The sequence below is a fragment of the Erpetoichthys calabaricus genome, chromosome 12 (assembly GCF_900747795.2).
Source record: "Erpetoichthys calabaricus chromosome 12, fErpCal1.3, whole genome shotgun sequence".
NCBI classification, from domain to species: Eukaryota; Metazoa; Chordata; class Cladistia; order Polypteriformes; family Polypteridae; genus Erpetoichthys; species Erpetoichthys calabaricus.
In genome coordinates, this window is record NC_041405.2 from 41,719,123 (window position 1) to 41,741,027 (window position 21,905).

Consider the following 21,905-nt stretch of genomic DNA (forward strand, 5'->3'; position numbering starts at 1 on the left):
AAAGGCTGTCTTACCACTTCTTTTAAGCTTGGCTCTTGGAATTCTAAGTAGATCACCATTAGAAGATCTCAGGTTACAATTTGGAGTGTAGGGCTACAGGTATTCCTATACATAAGAAGGGGCAAGATTTATTTAAGGCTTTGCACACCATTAGTAGTATTTTAAAGTCAGTTGTAAATGACATGAGTAACCAATGTAACAACGCTAAAACTGGTGAGATGTGCTCATATTTTCTTTTTCTAGTTAAGATTTTTGCTGCTACATTCTTCACTAATTGCAACTGTTTGATGTCTCTCTTAGGTAGTTCTGTTAGGAGTGCGTTACAGTAATCTAGCTGACTAAAAAGTGTGGATTAATTTTTCAGTGTCTTGCAATGGTATAAGAGGTCTAACTTTTGCAATATTCCTTAAGTAAAAAAATTCAGTCCTAGTAACCTGATTAATGTACTATATAAAGTTTGGGTCAGAGTGCATGATAACCCCTAAATTCTTTACCTCTGCATTGACTTTTAAATCTAAGGTATCAAGTTTATTTCTAATACCCTTGCTATTTCATATTTGCCAATCACTAAGATTTGTGTTTTATCCTTATTTAGTTTTTGAAAGTTACTACTCATCCATCCATATCAATCAATAGATAATACTGTGTGTTGTCTGCATAGCTGTGGTAGCTCACCCTATGTTTTGAGATAATCTGGCCTTTGAAAAAATGTAGATTGAAAAAAGCAGTGGGCCCAAAATAGTTCCTTGTGTTACCCCATATACATGGATCTCCAAAGTACAATCACCACAACTAATGAAGAATTCACTTCTTCTTCTTTAAGCTGCTCCCATTAGGGATTGCCATAGCGGATTATCTTCTTCCATATCTTTCTGTCCTCTGCATCTTGTTCTGTTACACCCATCACCTGCATGTCCTCTCTCACCACATCCATAAACCTTCGCTTAGGCCTTCCTCTTTTCCTCTTCCCTGGCAGCTCTATCCTTAGCATCCTTCTCCCAACATACCCAGCATCTCTCCTCTGTACATGTCCAAATCAACGCAATCTCGCCTCTCTGACTTTGTCTCCCAACTGTCCAACTTGAACTGACCCTCTAATGTACTCATTTCTAATCCTATCCATCCTCGTCACACCCAGTGCAAAGCTTAGCATCTTTAACTCTGCTACCTCCAGCTCTGTCTCCTGGTTTCTGGTCAGTGCCACTGTCTCCAACCCATATAACATAGCTGGTCTCACTACCATCCGGTAGACCTTCCCTTTCACTCTTGCTGATACCTGTCTGTCACAAATTACTCCTGACACTCTTCTCCACCCATTCCACCCTGCCTGCACTCTCTTTTTCACCTCTCTTCCACAATCCCCATTACTCTGTACTGTTGATCCTAAGTATTTAAATTCATTCACCTTCACCAACTTTACTCCCTGCATCCTCACCATTCCACTGACCTCCCTCTCATTTACACACATGTATTCTGTCTTGTTCCTACTGACCTTCATTCCTCTCCTCTCTAGAGCATGTCTCCACCTCTCCAGGGTCTCCTCAACCTGCTTCCTACTATCGCTACAGATCAGAATGTCATCAGCAAACATCATAGTCCACGGGATCTCCTGTCTAATCTCGCCTGTCAACCTGTCCATCACCATTGCAAATAAGAAAGGGCTCAGAGCCGATCCCACCTCCAACTTGAATGCATCCGTCACTCCTACCGCAGACCTCACCAATGTCACACTTCCCTTGTACATATCCTGTACAACTCTTAAATACTTCTCTGCCACTCCCGACTTCCTCATACAATACCACAACTCCTCTCAAGGCACCATGTCATATGCTTTCTCCAGGTCCACAAAGACGCAATGCAACTCCTTCTGGCCTTCTCTAAACTTCTCCATCAACATCCTCAGAGCAAATATCGCATCTGTGGTGCTCTTTCTTGGCATGAAACCATACCGCTGCTCACTAATCATCACCTCACTTCTTAAACTAGCTTCCAATACTCTTTCCCACAACTTCATGCTGTGGCTCATCAGTTTTATTCCCCTGTAGTTACTGCAGTCCTGCACATCCCCCTTATTCTTAAATATCGGTACCAGTACACTTCTTCTCCACTCCTCAGGCATCCTCTCACTTTCCAAGATTCCATTAAACAATCTGGTTAAAAACAACATTGCCATCTCTCCTAAACACCTCCATGCTTCCATAGGTATGTCATCTGGACCAACGGCCTTTCCATTTTTCATCCTCTTCATAGCTGTCCTTACTTCTTCCTTGCTAATCCATTGCACTTCCTGATTCACTATCTCCACATCATCCAACCTCTTCTTTCTCTTGTTCTCTTCATTCATCAGCCTCTCAAAGTACTCTTTCCATCTGCTCAACACACTTTCCTCACTTGTGAGTATGCTTCCATCTTTATCTTTTATCACCCTAACCTGTTGCACATCTTTCCCAGCTCGGTCCCTCTGTCTAGCCAATCAGTACAGGTCCTTTTCTCCCTCCTTAGTGTCCAACCTTTCATCCAACTCATCATACGCCTTCTCTTTAGCCTTCGCCACCTCTCTCTTCACCTTGCGCCTTATCTCCTTGTACTCTTGTCTACTTTCTGCATCTCTCTGACTATCCCACTTCTTCTTTGCCATCCTCTTCCTCTGTATACTCTCCTGTATTTCCTCATTCCACCACCAGGTTTTCTTTTCCTCCTTCCTCTGTCCAGATGTCACTCCAAACACCCTTCTTGCTGTCACCCTTACTACATCTGCTGTAGTTTCCCAGCTGTCTGGTAATTCTTCACTGACACCTAGTGCCTGTCTCACCTCCTCCCTAAACTCAACCTTGCAGTCTTCCTTTTTCAACTTCCACCATTTGATCCTTGGCTGTGCCCTCACTCTCTCCCTCTTCTTGATCTCCAACATCATCCTACAGACCACCATGTGGTCTTAACTACACTTTCCCCTGCCACGACTTTGCAGTCTTCAATCTCCTTCAGATCAACTCTTCTGCATAGGATGTAATCTACCTGTGTGCATCTTCCTCCACTCTTGTATGTAACCCTATGTTTCCCCCTCTTTTTAAAATACATATTCACCACAGCCATGTCCATCCTTTTGGCAAAATCCACTATCCTCTGACCTTCTTCATTCCTCTCCTTGACACCATATCTACCCATCACCTCCTCATCTCCACTGTTCCCTTCACCAACATACCCATTGAAGTCCGCTCCAATCACCACTTTCTGTCCCTTGGGTACACTGTTCATCACTTCATCCAACTCACTCCAAAAATCTTCTTTCTCACCCATTGCACACCCAACTTGTGGTGCATATGCACTAACAACATTCATCATCACACCTCCAATTTCCAGCTTCATAATCATTACTCTGCCTGACACTGTTTTCACCTCCAAAACACTTGACATACTGTTCCTTCAGAATAACCCCTACCCCATTTCTCCTCCCATCCACACCATGATAGAACAATTTGAATCCACCTCCAATCCACCTTGCCTTACTCCCCTTCCATTTAGTCTCTTGCACGCACAATATATCAACCTTCTTACTCTGCATCATATCGGCTAACTCTCTCCCCTTACCAGTCATACTGCCAACATTCAAAGTTCCTACCCTCAGTTCCACTCTCTTTACTTTCCTCCTCTTCTCCTGCCTCCAGACACGTCTCCCCCCTCTTCTTCTCCTTCTTCTTCTTAGGCCAACAGTAGCCCTATTTCCGCCAGCACCCTGTTGGCTAACAGTACTGATGGCAGTCGTTTTAAAAAGCATGCTGGGGTTTGACAGGATTAACTTTAGGAGCATCTACTATATTATTTCTAATATCATTTATTTTGTGTTTAAAAAATATGGCAAAAATGTTGCAAGTTTCGCTAGTATTTTTTAGGAGGCATTCCATTGAGTGTGTTAGGTTTAGAAGATGATCAATGGTTGAGAATAAAACTCTTTGATTAAATAGCATTATCACTATTATCACTTATAATTTTACCAAAACAGGACTTCCTCTCAAAGCAGACTACAATGTTATAGTCAGTTATGTGTGCCTTCAGTATTTCATAGTGGACTGTTAGTTTAATTTTTCTCCATTTACACTCAGCTTCTCGGCATGTTCTGTTTAGATCAGACACTCTTTGGGCCTTCCAAGTTATGACAGTGCTGGAGGATTTATTAAGAGTTTTTTTTCAAAGTCCACTATGTAGCTGTTGCTCCTACATTAGCATTCAAATGTTCCACCTTACTGGTTACATTACTACCTTTTTAACACTACTACCTTTATTAAGGTAAACACTATATTCGGATTGATTGTTCAGAACACAGGTGTCGAACTCCAGGCCTGGAGGGCTGCAGTGGCTGCAGGTTTTCATTCTCACCCTTTTCCTAATCAGTGACCAGTTTTTACTGCTAATTAACTCCTTTTCCCTTCATTTTAATAGCCCGGTCTTTAAGGATTCGGTCCTCTAAATTGTTTTTTTTCTTCATTAAATGGCAGCCAAACAGAAATGTAACGTGAAACGAGCCAACAGATGATCAGCTAAACTGGGGTTTCAAACTCCAACCAATTTCACTCCAACCAGTTTCTTAATGAGAAGCCAATTCTTGCTGTTAATTAAACCCGTTACTTAATTCCTCGGCTTGCTGCTGCTCTCTTTCTGCTACAGCAGACATTTCCCAAACTGTTGATTTTCTGTTTCTGATTATTGACCTGAGAGATCAACGTTACTAAGACCCTCATCTTTCTTCATGTTCAGATAATGTGGTTAGCTGATCACCTGTTTGCTCATTTTGTGTCTCATTATTGTTTGGCTGCTAATTAAGCAAATAGAAGGAACTAAGGGGTCTGAGTCGAGTTAATTAAAACTAAGGCAAAAAAAGCTAATTAGCAGCAAAAACAGGTCAATAATTAAGAAGTTGGTTAGAATGAAAACCTGCAGCCATTGCTGCCCTCCAGGACCGGAGTTTGACACCCCTGGTTTAGAATATTAGCAAATGTTGAAGCTGCAGATTAATCAACATTAACATTTCCACACCCGGAAGTGCTGGCGGAAGTGTTACCAGAGACACTCGGAGTTCTTCCGGGTGCTCATATGGCACTTCTGCCACACCAGGAAGGAGGAAGTGCTGAAGGAAGTTCATCAGGAGGCACCTGGAGTACATCTTGGTGGGCATAAAAGAGGCCACCTCCTTCCAGTCATCAGCTGGAGTCGGGTGGAAAAGGATGAAGCTCGGAGGAGAGGAGTGGAGGCGGCGAAGACAGGACTTTGGAGAAGCCCGGACTTGAGAGTGTGTGGTGCAGGGGCACTGGGTTGTGTGTGGGACTGATTATTTGTAAATACTGTAAATAAAATGTGTGTGGTGTTTGAACTATTGGTGTCTGCCTATCTGTGCTGAGGCTGGTCTTCCACAGTGTATATAGTACATGTGCACTTTGAGCAATCAATCCTACCTGGTTCAGATTCTAAATGGTAGCAGTATCTTTGAAACTAATAGATATGAGGGGAAATTCAGGAAAAAAATGGTTTGTAAATATAAATTAGTTCATATACATATACAAGTAATGGACAGTAAAAGCACTGAGTATGTATTCATCCGTTCTCACGCTAACACATGGGATTGCATGCTTAATCAGTAGTGTATGTGTCCAATGGTGTATTAGTTTGTGTGTATGTGTGAGTGTTGGAGGCAGGTACAGTATATGCTTCTAGTATAAAATATGAACAATAAAAACAACAATGCTGAAGCAATGTTGAAGCGATATCCAACCTATATATCCATACAGATGTATCTCAACCAATGTATATTTCTGAACAGATGTATACATCTAATCCAGACTATTTAAACCAATATATAGCTAAACCAATGTATATTAGGCAATATATATTGTAAGGTGTCTAAACTCTTTTGGGACTTACCTCAAAGGGATGACATGCTGGGGCAACTGTAGGCTCCTACTGCTGTAGCGGCTTACAGCAAAAGCAAATCTGAAACAATCATGTTCGTGCTATAGGTGCCTGTCATCGATGAATGATGCAAGGAACATTATAAATGCAGGAATAGTATTACTTGGCCACAATCCTGCCTGATTGCTGTGTCTGTGAATAGGAGAGTGGTAGATCCCGCTACAATAAATAACCATGCTGTTCCTGTTTCAAGCTGAATAAAGCTGGTTTTGCTAAAGTACTGAGACTCAGCCTCATGTTTTGGAGTGCAAGATCAGGACTCACATCACAATATATACTGTATATACTCACGTTTAAGTTCTCCTGCAGGTATATTGAGGCTTGATTTTACCATATAATTTACGGTATTTTATAGTGTCGGTCATATAAGTTGAATGCGGAAAACTCACGTTATTGGTCCAAGAGATTATGATATGCTAACGCCTACCTGAGACAGTAACCACGCAGCACACTGCCTTTTTCTTCTATGTATTGTGCCTACGTTACCACACGGTAATACCCGAAATATTCTGAAGCAACGTTTGCACTGTTTTGTGTTTTTTGTATCTCCCGCCCTCATACACCTTTATCGTAAGAGCATCCCTTATCTACAATGGAGTGTTTAATCAGAAGAAAATATGAAGCTGGTTTTAAATTAAAAGTCGTTGAATTGGCAAAATAAATTGCTAACTGCACTGCTGCAACAAAATTCGACGTGTCTGAGAAACTGGTACGAGATTGGAGGAAGCAAGAAGATATTAAAAAAAAATGTAAGTGTCATATTTGTGAACGGGCGTATAAGTCGGTGTCTGATTTAATGATCAATTTTTCAGGTTTCAAAACCCTACTTATACGCGAGTATATATGGTATCTCAACCAATGTATATATCTGAACATATGTATTCAAACCAATATATATATTGAAACAATGTATCTCAACCAATGTACAGTATATATATCAGAACAGACTTATATAAACCAATGAATATATATCTCAACGAATGTATATATCTGAATGTTGTAAATAAGTACAAGACACGCATAAAGGGTTGGGGTTTCCGGCCCCGTATACTGTCAAAACTGTAAGCAAAAGTAATTATTCTCGCAAACATGCATCCAACCAAAGACAATCATACCTTTGCAGAGGGGAACTTAAATAAGGTGGGACCGGAAACTGGTGACTGGAATGCTGGGAGGAACCGAGGTGTTTTATGGGTAGTGATGTCATCAGGTCAGGTCAGAGGAAGGGATGGAAATGCGGAAGTGGTTACGGGTGGATTAAACGGCATCTTGAGAGCGTCTGGCTTTCTGCGGGAATAAGAAAAAGAAAGGTTAGTGCCCCGTCTCCATCCCCTGGCAGACTGTTGTACGCTGCTCATCAGGTCTTTCCGCGGCCCCCTAGACGCGCGTGCATGACATGACCCCCCCCTTCAGCCCAGACCCATCGGGTCGGGCGGCCCGAACCGAGAGGTCGTGGACCCGGGAGAGAGCATCAGCATTGGCCTGCAGGTTACCCCGACGATAAGTGATGGTAAACTTGTACGGCTGAAGGTCCAAAAACCACCTGGTGACCCAGGGGTTCGTTTCCTTGTGGACAGCCATCCACTGGAGGGCGGCATGGTCCGTCACCAGGGTGAACTCCCGACCCAACAGGTAATACCTCAGGTGAGTCACCGCCCACTTGATAGCCAGGGCTTCCCGCTCCACCGCAGCATATCTCGTCTCCCGGTCCAACAGTTTCCGGCTCAGGTAAATTATAGGGTGCTCGACACCGTCGATGCTTTTGCTCAGCACGGAGCCAAGACCTGTGTCCGAAGCATCGGTCTGGAGGACAAAAGAGAGAGAAAAGTCAGGGGTTCTCAATACTGGTGCCGTGGTTAGGGCCAACTTTAGGTCACTAAATGCTTGTACCGTTAGGTGGTCCCATACCACATGCAAAGGGGCCCCCTTCTTTGTTAAATTAATCAAGGGTGCGGCCCTCTCGGAGAAACGAGGTGCAAACCGGCGGTAGTAGCTCGCTAACCCCAGAAAAGCTTGCACCTGCTTCTTGATAGTCGAACGGGGCCATTCTAGGATGGTCTTAATTTTGGAGCATTGCGGTTTTACCAGTCCTCCGCCCACTAGGTAGCCTAAATATTTGGCCTCAGTTAACCCGAAGTAACACTTGCGCGGATTAATACGGAGGCCGGCTTTCGCTAGCGTTAAGAGAACGGCATAAACCTGCAGGATATGTTCCTCCCAGGTGCTAGAATAGATGACAACGTCATCCAGGTAGTCAGCACAATAGGGCTGGTGGACTCTTAGCAGTCTGTCTAGCAGACGTTGGAAAGTCGCTGGCGCTCCATGCAGCCCAAATGGGAGAACCTTATACTGCCAAAGCCCGCTAGGGGTACTGAAGGCTGTCTTTTCCTTGGCGGATGCCGTTAAGGGAATTTGCCAGTACCCTTTCATCATGTCAAGGGTAGTCAGATATTGAGCCGTACCCAGGCGCTCGATAAGCTCATCTACCCAAGGCATGGGGTAGGCATCAAACTTGGAGATCTGGTTCAGACGTCTAAAGTCATTGCAGAACCTCCATGAGCCGTCGGGCTTAGAAACGAGGACAATGGGACTGGACCAAGGGCTGTGACTTTCCTCAATTACATCCAACGCAAGCATTTTTTGTATCTCCAACTCCATCTCAGCTCGTTTTGCTTCCGGGAGTCTATAGGGGCGTTCCCGCACTACCTTCCCCGGGTCAGTCACGATATCATGCTCAATCAGCGAGGTGCGTCCTGGCGTCTCACTGACTACTTCCGGAATGGACAGGATGACTGACTCCAGCTCCCGTCTTTGGGGGGCGGTCAAATCGGGTCCGAGGTTGAGCTCTACCTTTTGCGAGAAAAGGGAGAGGGCGTTCCCTGGGGGGGAATTGTCCTCCATGTCTCTCCAGGGTTTCAGCAAGTTGATATGGTATACCCTCTCGCTCGGTCGACGATTTGGTTGTTTCACCAGATAGTCGACGAGCCCTTTTCTCTCTTTCACCTCGTACGGGCCCAGCCAATGAACCAACAATTTAGAGTGGGAAGTAGGTATGAGCACCATTACACGATCCCCCGGCTGGAACTCCCGGAGGGTGGTGTTTCGGTTATAATGACGCGCCTGCGCCGCTTGAGCTTTTGACACGTTTTCTTTTAACAGAGGCCGAACCTTCTCTAAACGTTCGCGCAGTTGCACGACGTATTCCAAAATATTGGGGGAGGGAAGTGCCTCTCCTTCCCAACCTTCTTTGAGTAAATCCAATAATCCCCGGGGTTGGCGGCCATATAATAACTCAAAAGGGGAAAACCCCGTAGAGACTTGTGGCACCTCCTGGTAAGCAAACAGGACCAGTGGTAAAAGTTGATCCCAGTTCCTACCATCCGCGTTGACTACCTTGCGGAGCATCTGTTTCAGGGTTTGGTTAAAACGTTCCACTAACCCATCAATCTGAGGGTGATACACAGACGTTTTTAGATGCTTAATACGGAGTAACTTGGCAACCTCCCTGAACGTATCCGAAGTAAACAGTGTACCTTGGTCCGTGAGGACTTCTTTAGGTATACCTACTCAGGAAAAAAGGGTTACCAATTCCTGTGCGACATTTTTCATATTTGCAGAGCGCAATGGAACTGCCTCTGGGTACCGGGTTGCGTAATCTACCATGACTAATATGTATTTATAGCCACGGGTTGAAGGCAGCAGGGGCCCAACAAGATCGACTCTGATCCTTTCAAACGAGATGTCAATAAGAGGAATCGGAATGAGCGGAGCACGGTCCCTTCGGGGAATCTGCCGTAGCTGACAATCTGGGCAGGACTGACAGAAACGACGGACCTCCGCATTAATTCCGGGCCAATAAAACCGGAGTTTAATTCTCTCCAGTGTCTTGTTGGCGCCGAGGTGGCCGCCAAGGAGGTGGGCATGTGCCAGTTCACAAACCTCCCGCCGGTAGGTTCGTGGCACTAGCAACAACTTCTGTACCTCGCCTTCACGATCCGCCACGCGATACAACAGATCGTTTTCTAAAACAAAGTAGGGTTCCTGGAGGTATGAGAACAAGCGGCGTGTTGCCGTTAACTGACACAATAGCATTTCGGGCAAACTTTAGAGAGTCATCATTCCACTGCTCTCGTTTGAATGAGGCTGAGGTGGCTTTAAACTGACTATCCACCCAGCACGACGGATCCAGGGGGCTGACGCTGACCGGCTGTGCCTGAACTTCCGGGCCAGGGTCCGTCACCAAAATATCTCCCCCCCAGAGCCTACGTCATCAGTAGTTGCCGCAGAGCACGGCGTGAGGGCTGCGGGGACGGAAGCCTGCCCGTCCATAATAAGACCCAATCCGGCGGTGGGAGTGACGACATTCTTACCGCAATTGCTTTCAGACCAGTCTTGTCCTAATATAACTGGAAAGGGGGGATCAGGAAGCACGGCAACTCTGAGCCGTCTTGGTTCGCCCCTCCAGGTAATAAAACAGTTGTATGACTTGGTCTTGCCATGCACACACGTAACTTTCACCCACCGGGATACCCACTGTCGCGGTAAGACAAAACGGTGAGTAACAATGGTAATGTTACTCCCGGAATCGAACAGTGCCACCACCGAGTGTCCATTAACTAACACCACTCCCGTGTTGGGAACAGCCAAGGGATTAGACAGAGCACAGTACCTTTCTCCTTTAGCCCAGGTGCAATCCATTGGCTCCACATTTTGAGGACAGGCAGGCAGGGTATGCCCGACTTCACCACACTTGAAACAGCGGGGCAAAGCCAGGGGTCTCTCTTTGAGCTTACCTAGAGGTTCCGCATTGCGACGGAAGGGCTCAGGGGTGGCGCCGCGTCCCTGTCGGGTACCACGAGCAGGCCTCTCAGCCGCCCCGCCTCAGTTCACCGCCAGCTGACGCTCCAAAACATCCAGGAGGCTTTTCATGTCGCTAAACGGGTGTCGCCGGACCTGCTGGGCAAGATAATCTGGCATGCCATTAATAAAGCCCTCACAGGCTACTTGCTCGACTATGTGTCAGGCTTGATTGACGTCTGGCCGTAGCCAGCATCCCATTTTGCTCCAGAACTCAAAGCCCTGGGCACGGCCGGGGCGATCGGGGTCATACCTCCACTGCCTCCACTCACTCGCCTGCTGGTCCGATGTAATGCCGTATCGGCTTTGTATTTCAGCCTTTAGGAGGTCATACTGGGCGGCTTCCTCACCGGGTAGGTCATGATAAGCCTTCTGCGCGATCCCCTTCAGGTATGGCACCAGTATGGACGCCCATTCCGCGCGCAGCTACTGGTTACGAGAGGCAGTCCTCTCAAACGTAGAAAGGTATGCCTCGATGTCATCGGCATCTATCAGAGGCACAATAGGAGGGTGAGGAGGCCGTGCGGGCTCCGGTCTAGCTGCTTCGGCTGCTGTGAGTCGGGATTGGGAATCCGCCAGCTCCTGCTCGGTGGCGGCTTGTTTCTGCTGCAGGGCATGCAGCTGGGTCGCCAGTTTGGTCAGCACAGTATTAGGTCCTGTCCTTCATTCATTCTTCGGACTTCTGTATCCTGCCGACTACGCCAGTTGTAAATAAGTACAAGACACGCATAAAGGGTTGGGGTTTCCGGCCTTGTATACTGTCAAAACTGTAAGCAAAATTAATTATTCTCGCAAACATGCGTCCAACCAAAGACAATCATCCCTTCGCAGAGGGGAACTTAGATAAGGTGGGACCGGAAACTGGTGACTGGAATGCTGGGAGGAACCAAGGTGTTTTATGGGTAGTGATGTCATCAGGTCAGGTCAGAGGAAGGGATGGAAATGCGGAAGTGGTTACGGGTGGATTAAACGGCATCTTGAGAGCGTTTTACGGTGATGTTGCGTCTGGCTTTCTGTGGGAATAAGAAAAAGAAAGGTTAGTGCCCCGTCTCCATCCCCTGGCAGACTGTTGTACGCTGCTCATTGGGTCTTTCCGCGGCCCCCTAGACGCGCGTGCGTGACAATGTATATATTTAAACTAATGTATATCTCTAAACCAGTGATTTTCAACCTCTTTCATCTCTTGGCACACATAAACTAATTACTAAAATTCTGGGGAACACCAAAAATATATTTTTTGCCGATCTGACAAAGAAAATAGGTAAAATTTTGATTGATTAAAAAAAATAATAGTAATTACCTATGCTTTTTGCTCCAAAGTAGCTTTTAAAAATATTTTTTTGAATCTATTTATTTATGATACTACAGTAATCCCTCCTCCATCGCGGGGGTTGCGTTCCAGAGCCACCCGCGAAATAGGAAAATCCGCGAAGTAGAAACCATATGTTTATATGGTTATTTTTAGAATGTCATGCTTGGGTCACAGATTTGCGCAGAAACACAGGAGGTTGTAGAGAGACAGGAACGTTATTCAAACACTGCAAACAAACATTTGTCTCTTTTTCAAAAGTTTAAACTGTGCTCCATGACAAGACAGAGATGACAGTTCTGTCTCACAATTAAAAGAATGCAAACATATCTTCCTTTTCAAAGGAGTGCAAAGCAAGCAGTCAAAAAAAAAATCAATAGGGCTTTTTGGCTTTTAAGTATGCGAAGCACCGCCGGTACAAAGCTGTTGAAGGCGGCAGCTCGCACCCCCTCTGTCAGGAGCAGGAAGAGAGAGGAAGAGAGAGAGAGAGAGAGAGATAGAGAGACAGATAAAAAAAATCAATACGTGCCCTTTGAGCTTTTAAGTATGCGAAGCTCCGTGCAGCATGTCCTTTCAGGAAGCAGCTGCACACAGCCCCCCTGCTCACACCCCCCTACGTCAGTGCAAGAGAGAGAAAGTAAGCTGGATAGCTTCTCAGCCATCTGCCAATAGCGTCCCTTGTATGAAATCAACTGGGCAAACCAACTGAGGAAGCATGCACCAGAAATTAAAAGACCTATTGTCCGCAGAAACCCGCGAAGCAGCGAAAAATCCGCGATATATATTTAAATATGCTTACATATAAAATCCGCGATGGAGTGAAGCCGCGAAAGGCGAAGCGCGATATAGCGAGGGATCACTGTATTCCATCTTTCCTAAGATCCAGTACGTACAGAGTGTGTGTCACCTGGCTGGTTGTAGTAAACATGGACAGATAGTTTTACTCACCAAAACAGTCAAGGCTGAGAATCCGTATACGTTAATGTACATTTCTGGAAAGAAGTTATGCAAGTATCAGGATGTGAAAAACATTGACAGCTTGAAGGTAAAAAGACGATCATTTCTTTAACCTAAAATACAATATGGCAGGATGTAAATCTAAGACTAATGCAGCACCAGTAGCAAAGCAGGAGCTAGGGACATACCAATATACAGGTAAAATTCCGTCACAATGAAGTGCCAGGGTCCTCGTAGTAATGAGATTCTGTATTTGTCACTATAGTGCTTTCTTTAACTTGCTTCCAGGCGTTTGCAATCATTTCAATAGGATCTTTCATGTTAATTTTAATCTCCTCCTGTCTACAAGTTATGCTGATGAGAATTTTTCTCAGCCGAAGTAGCGCTGTGAGCCTGCTGTTGCCCCAGCAATGGATAAACAGTCTTCCACAGACGCTATGATCTCACTTAGGGAGACTCTTTGGTGTGTTGTCCAGTTGGGAGAGGTCCCAAGAGAGTTTAGAAACCTCACAACAGTGACTTTGCTTTTTCTTGAATGAGTGGCGCATTAATAGGAATGTTTCTTGAACGAGCATCACTGAACCACATTAAAACTTCTTTTTCAACATTTTCAAATGCAGCAGTTTGCATACGTTTGCAACCCAAGATTTTTCTTCTTTTTTTGCTCAGTCTTTCAAGAAATTTGATAGTATCAATGGTGAAATTTTGAATTCACTGGCAACATCTTTTTTCTTTTTGCCAGAATCGAGGGCCGCAAAAATGTAAAGTTTTTTTTTCTAATGTGAACTTTTTTCGTGTCTGCCTTTTCTATAGGAGGGTGACAATGAGTTAAATTCCAATGGATGTTCTTGAAATGTTGACTAGCAATAAGCAAAAGGTATCACTGAAAACCACAGAAAACAAACACAGCAAAAAACAGTACGAGGAAAGTTCGAAGAAAGAAATTAAAATTTACAATTTTTCCTTTTGGGGATCATTGTGCACAATTGAGCTGCGGCCACAGAACTAACTGCTCTGTGGATGATTTATTCAGGCATTTCAAGGTCTTTTGAGCACTTCGTTGTAATGAAAGTATCTGCTGAATATATTTCAAAGTAATGAGATTTCTATAGACTCTGTCATATGGTGAAACTGTCGGGACCATAAAAATAATGTAGCTTTCTGAGATCATGTGAGACCAGTATTGAGGAGTTCTCAGAGGATAATGTAACAGGAAAGTCCAAAATTTCAGCTCTTTCAGAAATCATGGTCACAGGTATTTCTTGGACATTACTTTAGCAGATGGCATCTGGTGGATCATGCTTAAGTACTAGTGGGGTAAATGGAGTTGCTGATGGATTCATCTCAGGTTGCCGACTTATGACATGACTCATTGAAGAAAACTGAGTCTCTGGGAGCATATAGCAGTTCCTGGGGAGTTTAATGAAATTCTGATTTTTTTGCATCTGGGAAAACTCTTGGCAGTGCATGAGTAGGTGGTTTGAGTTTTAGAGACTTGTGGGGATTCATGGCACACACAATGTGGGGTGGATTAGAGTGGCCTTCCCCACTGGGTGGTGTGGCATCTTCTGGCAGGTTATTTGCAGGAGCATTTTACATAAAGCCTTCAACAGTGGGCTTAAAGACATTGTCTGTATTATGATCTAAGACAAACTGCAAAGTTCATTTTGTGGGATCTTCTGAGGCAGTCAGCCTGAGGGGATGGTTGACTTTGTTTTCTTCCTCTACAGCTTGTTCTAAAATACTCAGTTTAGCCAAAGCTTCTGGTTCCTCTTGTTGCTTTTGGAGGACCTCTAACTGAGCCTCTGCCTCTGCTTTCATGAGGGCTGCTTCTGCCTTAAGGGCTGCTTCCCTTTAAATACAGGCAGTCTGAATCTTAGCTGCTTCTGATTCTGTACACACTAAAACCAGGTGGCTGCTTAATTCTGATCTCTGGGAGTTTGATCGTAGAGATCTAAATGATTTTCCAGAGTGCAGGACAGCAGAATAGCAGCATGCGGTGTCATGTAATTGCCTTATCCTATTTTTTTAGCCTTGACTTGACTTCAAGAAATGTGATGTGCCTTTCCTGATCAAAGAGAGTAATGTTATTTAACTCCTGTAATGCTTCTTCCATGTTAATACTTAACAGAAAGGCAGAATACTTCTCAAAATGTCTTTTACAGATCTCATAGGCATGTTTAAGTCTTGCAAACACATCCTTTAATTGCTCTGGACTGTCAATGGGATCATCAGCAATGGCAATGCAATGAACAGTTTTGCTCCATAAATCTAAAAGTCTGTTAGACATTTCTATCCTTTGGCTTTCAAAACCTTCTCTGACCTTTAAAGATGGCTTAACTGTATGTTTAGGTCGGGCAGACAGTTCACCCTCTGTTCCAATATAATCTTGAGTTGGAAGTAATTCAGCTTTTGCTTCCTGGGACTCCAATTCTAGTGAATGCACTGATTCCTGCCGATACGTACTGCAATGAGGAGAACTGCGCATGTTTCAGCTGGGCAGGGTCATGAAAAGTTCAGCAAAACAATTGTGTAGCAGTGTTGGTGCAAGAGAAAGTTCCAGTTCCTTCACTGCACAGTGAATCAATAAACAATGACATTTGGAACTTGAAAGTAAAAGTACTAATCAAACTGAACAAAGACAAAACTGGCAAGATAAACTGTAGTCCCCATTTGAGCCGTCCTTGACTGGCTTCATTTAAAGAGTGCACAGTTCTTTGCTAGTTGCCCCAGAGTAACGAAAGTAGGTGTATATACAACAGTATTTTTATTTGCCCCAGGCTTGATGCGATCAGGCTTCAGAAATCCATCATTTTACTATTTCGTCCCCGAAAGACGTATTAGTGAGGCTTCTCTCCTAAGCCCCAGTTCGTATGGAGTGTGCGTTGACTCGCTAGTTGTAGTGAACACGGACAGATACTTTTATTCACCACTAAAGTCATGCTGAGAATCCGTATACTTTAATTTACATTTTTGGCAAGAAGTCGTGCAAGTATCAGGATGTGAAAACCATTGACAACTTGAAGGTAAAAAGACGATAATTTCTTTAACCTAAAATACAATATGGTGGGATGTAAAGGTAAAACTAAAGTAGAGCCAGTAGCTCTACCAATATATATCAAATTAAAGGGGGGGGGGGGGTTAGGAATATACCAAAACTGGCTAGTAACAATATTAATACAGGCTGCTGTAGCAGCACAGATACTTTGTAATAAAAAAAAAATACAGTGGAACCTCGGTTTGTGAGCATAATTTGTTCCGGAAACGTGCTCGCAGTCCAAAGCACTTGTACATCAAAGTGAATTTCCCAATAAGAAATAATGGAAACTCAGATGATTTGTTCCACAACCCAAAACTATTCATATAAAAATGATTAATACAAAATATAAAGTAAAAATACATAAAACAAATTAACCTACACTTTACCTTTGAAAAGAATCATGGCTGGTGTGAGTGAGTTTATAAACTCTTGTGGGATTCCACCCAACGGGACGACACGCGGAAGAGTGTCCCAAAGCAATCGCAGTCTCCCAGCACTGTAGCAGTTCGCCGTAAAAGCGAATCCGAAAAGATCGCGGACATGCTATAAGTGCCTGCCGTCGATGGGTGATACAAGGAACAAGGAACATTATAACTTGCGTAGGGCACAGTATTACTTGGCCACGACCCTGCCTGACTGCTGTGTCTGTGTATAGGAGAGTGGCAGATCCAGCTACAATAAATAACCGCGCTGTTGTTGTTTCAAGCTGAATAAGGCTGGTGTTGCTAAAGTACTGAAACTCAGCTTCGTGTTTTGGGGTGCAAGATGGGGACTTGCATGTCACAGCACACACGCACACACACACGCTCGCGCGCGCACACACACACACACACACACAGTCACAATGCTGTAGTAAACAGTATACACTCACACGGATGTTGACTATATGAGTGAGGCATGCCGACTCAGACGGAGAATAGGAGACGATTGCCCACAATCCCACAGCGAGAGAGAGAGAGAAGAACCATCAGCTCAGTTGTGATCACATGACGCTCAGCAGACAAAGCGTATACGTACTACTCGTATTGCAAGACCTCGCTCATTTATCAAGTCAAAATTTATTAAAAATTTTAGCTTGTCTTGCAAAACACTCGTAAACCAAGTTACTCGCAAACCGAGATTCCACTGTACTCAAAATTATCAGGTGCCTTTACTTGCATTACGAGCAGGTGGCACAGTGGTAGAGCTGCTGCTTTGAAGTAAGGCAATCACGGATTTGTGTCCTGGGTCCTCCCCACATGATTTTTGCAAAGCGCTTTGAGTAGTGAGAAAAGCACTATATAAATGTTGTGTCCACCAAGGGGCGCACCAGCTTCTTAAACCTGACACAAGTAGACACCAGACACAAATTCAGCAACACACACATTTTTATTTTGATGTGGGAAACACTTCCCAACCATTTCCCACCAATGCATAGTACAATAAAGTACCAAGCAGCACAGATAATAAAGCATACAGCACTTCTTTTCTTTTTTTCCTAGTCCATCTCCACTCCTCCTCTGGCAAGTGTCATCCTCTCCCTTCCAACTCTGGCTCCTCAAATGAAGGTAAGCGGCTCCTTTTATGCTGTACCTGGGACTCCAAGTGGCTCGTTAGCCAGGAGTGGTTAATGCCTAGGGCCATGCAGCTCATCCTGGTGGCCTCCACAGAACCCAATAGAGCTGAGCCAAACTCCAACTCCTATGGAGCCCCATGGAAATGTGTGGCGCTGCTGCAACCCAGTGGGGCTGCCATCTAGCACTCCAGGGGAGGCAGTGCCCTGTGCACATTTGCTCCCCTAGTCTTTCCTTAATGACAGCCTCCTTTCAATCAGAAAGTATAGAATTATTATTATTTTTATTATACATGTATATGCAAGATCAAATTCAGCCATAGTGTAGTGGGTGATAAACAGGCACACTACATGTGTTCAATAATAATTCAATGGAATAATTACACAGCACAGTGCACATGCAACATAAACATTATGTATATATTAGATGAAGTAAATATTCATATAAATTGATTATACAAAATAATTTTTAGTATACAAATTTTTAACAAGTTAAGAATTATAAACTGGTTATAAATGCATGAAATTATACATTTATTGCTTTATATTTCACATATAGTACAGTATATGTATATTATCAAAATGACATATAAAATGGTATAAAATTTGCATTGTAGATTTCTTTTGCATCATATTTCTTTAAATTAGTGTTTAATTAATTTGTTTTAAAAAATCTTGCGGCACACCGGTTGAAAATTGCTGCTCTAAACCAATATATCTGAAGCAATGTATACAGAATATCTGAATGGATGTATTCAAACCAATGTACAGTATATATTGAAACAAATATATCTGAAACAATATATATTTATGAACCAATTTATATATTTACAAACTTTTTCTCCTGAATAGTCCCTCATAGCCTCTTTAGTATTCAGATATAAAAACAACAAGCTATATGCACATTGTATTTTAGTTCTGATTATTTCACTCATGTAACACATCAGAGAAATGTGAATAACAAAGAAAAAAAACATGTAGAAAATAAGTTTTTGTATGTGGTATTAAATATATTACAGTTGTATACGACTTGAATTTTTTTGAAATTGTTTTTAAATTTACATTATTTTACTTCACTGTTTACTCAACAGTGTCTCTGCACTGAACATAAGAATGAATGCTAGTAATTAGTGTGCAAATGGAAAAAGTGAGGTGGCAGACTTCATTAGCAAATGTTGACAGCCAATACAGCCCAAGTACTGAATGTTTTTAAACAGAAATATCAAACCCCAAGGAGGTTTTTTCTGAGAGTGTTTTGCAGGCAAACATCTTCTGGCTCCTCTATCATGTCTGAAGATTTCTATATATAAATCAACAGTTGGATTTTCCATCAGGACTGGCAATCTAAGTGAAGCAAAGAATAGAGGTTTGTAAGGGTAAAGAATATCGCTCCAACTAGAGACAGCAAAGTGTAACAAAATTGGTGATTTATTATGTAATTAAAGAAAAGACACTTTATGACAATATTCAAATTTAAAACTGACTTAAATAATTTATTAAGCAGTGACTAAAGAGTTGGTAGTTAAGTTACACTTTAATTCAATTTCCTCTAATTTAATGTGGTCAAAGATCTAAACTATTTCATGCTTTATTTTACAAAGACAACAGCTTTGAAACACTAATGTAGTTCATTTAACATTGGCTAGCAAACAATGAATAAAAATATTAGGTATTTTTTAAACCGGGCAGCACGGTGGTGCAGCGGTAGCGCTGCTGCCTCGCAGTAAGGAGACCTGGGTTCGCTTCCTGGCTTATCCCTGTGTGGAGTTTGCATGTTCTCCCTGTGTCTGCGTGGGTTTTCTCCGTGTGGTCCGGTTTCCTCCCACAGTCCAAAGACATGCAGGTTAGGTGGATTGGCGATTCTAAATTGGCCTTGGTGTGTGTGTCCTGCGGTGTGTTGGCTTCCTGCCTTGTGCCCTGTTTTCGGATGGATGGATTTTTAAAACCTAATATTTTATTTGTGTTAAGCCTTCATGCATTCTTATTCAGAGATGTTGAAAGGCTGAAGGACGAAATAGTTGGAACGGTCATAGAGAGTCTGTGTAGCCTTTGACTTTGACGATGGTTCTCAAATTCAGTCCTAGTGGGCCACCTGTGGCTGCAGGTTTTTGTTCCAACCAGTTTCACAATCAGTGAGTCATCTTCACTTTTAATTGATCTTGTTGTTCAATTAGATGGCCATTTTTTTTCTCTTGTTTGCATTTAAAAAATGTAGTAGTGTGAGATTTTATAAGAAAAATGTATATAATAAATATATAAGGAGATTAAAAAAGAATAGCAACATTTTTAAATGGTTAACTATTTTCTTTCTAATTCACTTTTTCTGTGGAGTTTGCTTTCCTAAATTCATTCACATTCTGACAATTAGTGATGAGTAGAACATAACAGAACAAACACTAGTGAAAACAACATTAACTGTTTGAGGACAGGGACTATTTCAGTGACAGGCTCTCTAGTGCCTGTACATAATGACTTAAAAAACAGAATTCTAATGAATAACACGATGCTGAAAAACAAAGCATGAATTCTTACCTCTCTTACCCATCTAATACACATAAATGTAAGTGTAAAAACAGCAAATTGGAAAATAGCAAATTCCTTAATTAAGTTAGGAGTCCAATTAAAAGAAGAAAATTGATTGGGACAAAAAGCGGCAGCCCCTTGAGAACGAGTGAATTCAGTAGGGATGTTATGTGTATAAAATGGGTTGAGGGACTAGAATGCAATGAAGGTGTTTTTCCAGCTGATTTGTCTAGGGCCAATTTTTGATCCCAGTCCCATCCCTTTTCAATTTTGATAGTGAAGATGGCACTCAAAGCAACACCTGGGATTTTTTTCAGTTTTATGTTTCTCTTCCTTGCCTTAACTAGCTGGTGAACTAACAGATGTCCTATGGTGAAAAAATATGAAGTAGATTCCAGCAGGCTGTTAGTGTTCATGCTGATCTATTAATGTAGGTCAGATTTGTCTGATTATTGTTTTACATTAATGTTGCACATGTTTATGTGTACATACTTGTATCGAATCTGGATCACTTGAAACATTAATTTGAAAAGTCAGTCAATAAAAATGAGCCAAAAATCAGAATTGAGTAACTTCTACTTACAGTAGCCATAGATTATATTATAGAAGAGGTAACAGGTATTTCTTGGTTACTTGCTTCACAGCATGAATTGCATTTGGGGCAATACAATACACACTATGCTTAGTTGGTTTCTAATTTCAATAATAATAATAATAATGGGCTAATGTTTAATTGCTTTTTGTTCAGATCAAGTAACAGAATAATGGACAATTGTTTTTCCACAGATCCAGTAGCCAAAAATTAATGGGTCGTGCAATGTTTGAATTTGAGCTGTGCTGAGTCGTGATTCACAATAGTACTAAACGGTTTGTGGAATACCTTGTGATGAATTGCCATGAGCAAGGTGACACTTTATGTCATATTGTGAAAAAAATGCTTTTTGAATATAAATCAAGGAACATTATGTTGGGCTAGCAAGACTACATGTGGAGTAGGGCATGCATTTTACAATATTACGGTATACTGCAAAAGTATGCTTAGCAGCCTCTGAACGTATACAGAGGAAACTGTGCCATTAGTTACATCTGTGGACTACAGATGTATCCTATTCAGACTACATAAAGAGACTAAACTTATTTAGTTTTAAAATGAAAAGGCTCAATGGGTACCTAATAAGGTCTCCACCATTCTCAAAGGCAACTTTTATGTTTCTTTTGCATTATTATGCTTTTGTATATTTCTCATATCTATTTACAGAAATTAAGAGAAAACATATTTTATGTAAGATGCTGCCACTTTATGCAAAAGGGTTCAGCAAACTGAAATAATGACTTACAACTTTCAGCATGAGGTAACCAGACAACTTAGTTTTTACTTGAGCAAGCAACCTTGATGGAATGAATGACTTCATTCAGTTCTTAAAATGTCTTTTGATGTCATGGAATTAACATAAAAGATGCGTAAATTTAACAGCTAGTGACATATATTCAATTGTATTGTCTTGATGCAAGTGTTGTAAGCCTTAACTGAAGACAAATGAATAATTTTAAAACATTTTGGTGAGCATATGAGATGTAGGTAAGGTCAGTTTGAGTTATTCATCTCTCTTCCTTTGACCATTTAAACATATATACAGGATATATCCTTAGTTTTCTATTTATTCTATTTATTATGTTAAAGTGATAAAATTTGTTTTGATTTATAT

The 21,905-nt window shown here is 42.4% G+C and overlaps 2 protein-coding genes across 3 annotated transcripts in view; one reads left to right on the forward strand and one right to left on the reverse strand.

Annotated features, from left to right (window-relative positions):
- Nucleotides 1-21,905, reverse strand: part of LOC127529743 (craniofacial development protein 2-like) — a 928,907-nt gene that overhangs the window by 672,129 nt on the left and 234,873 nt on the right. The gene's annotated exons all lie outside the window — the stretch shown is intronic.
- LOC114662104 (FERM domain-containing protein 7) overlaps nt 1-21,905 on the forward strand; it is a 250,094-nt gene that overhangs the window by 158,152 nt on the left and 70,037 nt on the right. The gene's annotated exons all lie outside the window — the stretch shown is intronic.